Genomic DNA, 4,406 nt, shown 5'->3' with positions numbered 1-4,406 from the left:
CAAATGTAATGTTGCAGCCCCTTTTGAAAATATTCTGGCAGTTCCTCAAAAAGTTAAGCATAGTATTACCATGTAACCTAAATAGCAGTTCTACTCCTAGATATTCACCGAAGAGAAATGAAAACATGTCCCCACACAAGCTTGTACATGAATGTTCATGGTAGCATTATTCATGATCCAAAAAGTGGAAACAACACAAATGTCAAAATTTGATCAAGTTATAACTTTAAGAGTTCATTGTGCATACAAGACAGTTTGCAAATTGGAAAGACCTCAAAGTGGAAAATGGCATGAAGTCTCAATTTAAAAAAAAAATTAAATTTATATAAATAGAAACAGGGTCTTGCTATGTTAACAGCCCAGGCTGGTCTTGAACTCCTGGCCTCAAGCAATATTCTTGTTTTGGCCTCCAAAATTGCTGAGATTACAGTCATGAGACACCTAGCCCAGCCAGGTCTCATTTTATAGCAATTACAGCACAGTTTATAGAGCATACAGGAAGCAACATTGTAACTTTTTTCATGACTGGCTGTCATTTTTTTAAAGACATGTTGAGCTGTTTAAGCTGATTTATCATAGCTGATTAGTTTAATTTCATGAAATCATACTGATACAAACAAAAAGCTTACCTTTATGTTTTGTTTATCTTTAGGGTTGGGGAAATCAGGATGGATTAAGTTTTAGTTACATTGGGTGGTTTGGCCTTGAGAGATCTAAACTGTGGCTCTATTTTTATTTGTTTATTGAGACAGGAGACGGGGTCTCACTCTGTTACCCAGGCTGGAGTGCAGTGATGTGATCACGGCTCACAGCAACCTTGACCTCCTGGGGCTCACACAATCCTCCCACCTCTGCCTCCTGAGTAGCTGAGACTATAGACACATGCCACCATGCCTTGCTGATTTTCATATTTTTGGTAGAGACAGGGTTTCGCCTTGTTGCTCAGGCTGGTCTCCAACTCCTGGGCTCAAGTGATTCTCCCGCCTCAGCCTCCCAAACTGCTGAGATTACAGGTGTGAGCCACCATGCCTGGCCTACCTTTATTTTTATTTTTAACAATGCCTATCAACTGATATGTATATAAACAAAAAATAAAGTATATCCATACAATGAAGTATTGTTCAGCCATGAAAAACAATGAAGTACTGATACGATACATGCTGTAATATAGATGAACCTTGAGAACGTAAGTGAAAGAAGCTAACTGAAGTAGCCAGTCACAAGAGACCACATATTGTATCATTCCAGGTATATGAAATGTCTAGAATAGGCAGATTTATGGAGACAGTGTAGATTAGTGGTTGTGAAGGGCTGTGGGGGTACATTCAGAATGGGAAGTGATTGCTAATGGGTGTGAGGTTTATTTTGGCGAGGGGTGATGTAAATGTTCTGGAATTAGATAGTGGTAATAGTTGCAGAACTTTGATTTTCCCAAAAATCACTAAATTTTACACTTTTAAAGGGTGAATTTAAGGTATGTGATTGCTATCTCAATTTTTAAAATTGCAAAAGAAAAGACATGTGAAGGAAATATAACAGACTACCTTTAGGACCTTTGGATTGTAAAGTATTTCTTTTTCCTTTTTTTATTTTTGGAGACAGAGTCTTGCTCTGTCACATAGGCTAGAGTGCAGTGGCACAATTATGGCTCACTGTAGCTTCAACCACCCAAGCTCAAGCAATCCTCCCACCTCAGCCTCCAGAGTAGCTGAGACTACAGGCATGTGCCACCACGCCTAGCTAATTTTTGTACTTTTTGTAGAGATGGGGTCTTGCCATGCTGCCCAGGCTGGTCTTAAACTCCTGGACTCAAGCAATCCACTTGCTTCGGCCTCCCAGAGTGTTGGGATTACAGGCATCAGCTACTGCACCTGGTGGGATGTATTTCTCAAGACATAAAAAGCACTAATTATAAATAAAAGATAAATACTTTTGGCCTGTGAACGGTGGCTCAAGCCTGAAATTCCAGCATTTTGGGAGGCCAAGGTGGGAGGATCGCTTGATCCCACAAGTTTGAGACCAGCCTGGGCAGCATGGTGAGACCCCGTCTCTACAAAACAATTTTTAAAAAAACTTAGTTGCATGTGGTGGTGTGCACCTGTGGTCTCAGCTACTAGGAAGGCAGAGGCAAGAGGACTGCTGGAGTCCACGAGTTCAAGGCTGTAGTGAGCTGTAATTATGACTCTGCATTCCAGTCTGGGTGACAGAGTGAAGCCTTGCCTCAAAAAAAGACAAGATGAATATATTTTAACTACATTAAAATTAAGGACTCTGTGCATCAAAGGACGCTTTCAAAAAAGCAGGCAAAGACATGTCACAAACTGGAAGAAAGTATTAGCAACACCTGTATATTAAAAGGATTAGAAGAATCCAGAATATATAAGGAACTCCTAAACTAAACAACAAAAAAAAGATACATTATAGCGGGAAAATGGGCAAAAAGAATGGACAAGCATTTTATTTTATTTTAAATTTTTTTCTTTTTTACATAAACCACACTTCCTTTGTTGATGCATTCATCAATAGACACTTAGGTTGTTCGGTCGCATATCCTAGCTATTGTGAATAATGCTACAGATACCTTTACAACTTATTGATTTCATTTCCCTTGGGTTTATGCTCACAGAGGAATTGTTGAATCGTATGGTAGTTCTATTTTTAATTTCTTGAGGAACTTCTATTTTCACAAGCAAAAATAAAGAATACATACAGTGAAGTATTGTTCAGCCATGAAACTGTACCAGTTTACAAGTATTGCCACCAACACTGTACATACAAGGGTTTCATTTTCCCTATACGCTTGCCAACATTTGTTATTTGTCTTCTTGACGAGTCATCCAATATATTAATACTGTATTTATATAGACTCTTTCATCATGCAAAGTAGTATCAAGATACTTGAATTCCTTTGATCCTCAAAATATCCCTGAAAGTATATTGAAGATGGTAGGGAAGGTATTATCAATGTCAGTCTCATCTTGTACATAAGAAAACTGAAACTTACCCATGATAGGCAAAAAAGAGGCAGATCTATATATAATTCAAACTCTTAATGAATCACTACAAATACAAACTATCCATATTAAACAAAATATATATCGATATTATATATAATACATACAAGTCTATATTAACATGGTTGACTAAGCATATATTGAAACAGTTTCTAAATAAGTAATGACATTTAAATACTTAAGCTATGAAAAGTCCTCAAAATTCATAAATAGTTAAACTACAGTAGCTCAGGCAAGCACATGTTGGTACATTTTGGGGTAATGGTCAATGCAGGGGCTGACTCTAGGCTACATTTATCTCCTGACCACTTAGAATTCAGAAGGTCATCCTCAGATTTTTCTATACCAGTCAAGTCACACCCAGGAGCCAAACAAGTAATTTAAGACCTTCATTAATTAGCATGTTGCATTTTGGTAAACTTCACTCTTTCTGGAGAATTCCATTGAACAGAGCAGGGTGTCAATATAATGAAGCCACAGTCATGTTCTTTTTTTTTTTTTTTTTTTTTTTTTTTGAGTCAGGGTCTTGCCCTGTTGTCTAGGCTGGAGTGCAGTGATGCAATCATAACTCACTGCAGCCTCGAGCTCCAGAGCTCAAGTGATCCTCTCGCCTCAGTCCCTTGGGACTATAGACACGCGCCACCACCCCCAGCTAATTTTTTGTAGAGATGGGGTTTTGCCATGTTGCCCAAACTGGTCACAAACTCCTGAGCTCACGCGATCCTCCCACCTTGGCCTTCCAAAGTGCTGGGATTACAGAGCCACCGTACCAGTCCCACAGTCATTTTCTTAAGGATAAATTGTTTTATCTTATTCCGTCCCACATTTATAGAAAGTAACATAGACAACCCATCTTCGAAATATCAACAATTGAGCAAGCACTCTAAGAATGGCTAATAAACATGTAGAAACATGCTCAACTTTATTAATAATCAGAGAAATTCAAATTAAGATTACAATACCATTTTATAATTACTAAATTGGGGGAAGATTTTAAATCTGACAATATCACATGAGGAACAATAAACACAGCAGCTAGGCATGTAGTTTGTACAATCACACTGGAAAGCAATTTCATATTATCTAGAGTAAACTTGAAGATAAACATAATCCCCGTTTCAACAATTCAATTTTTAGGTATTTATCCTGAGCTTACTAATCAAAGTGTAGTTGGCTAACCAATAGCATTTGTATCACCTGGAGCTTGTTAGAAATGCAGAATGTCAGGTCTACCCACATTTACTGAATTAGAATCTGCATGTTAACAAGATACCCAGTTGCTATGAATGCTCATTTATGTCTGAGAAGCACTGTGCTAAAGAAACTCTAGAACATGCACCAGGAGAAATGATCAAGAATGTTCATAACAGCACTGATGGTAATAGCAAAGAA

The sequence above is a fragment of the Mandrillus leucophaeus genome, unplaced genomic scaffold, assembly GCF_000951045.1.
Source record: "Mandrillus leucophaeus isolate KB7577 unplaced genomic scaffold, Mleu.le_1.0 Scaffold413, whole genome shotgun sequence".
NCBI classification, from domain to species: domain Eukaryota; kingdom Metazoa; phylum Chordata; class Mammalia; order Primates; family Cercopithecidae; genus Mandrillus; species Mandrillus leucophaeus.
This window is presented reverse-complemented; position numbering follows the sequence as displayed.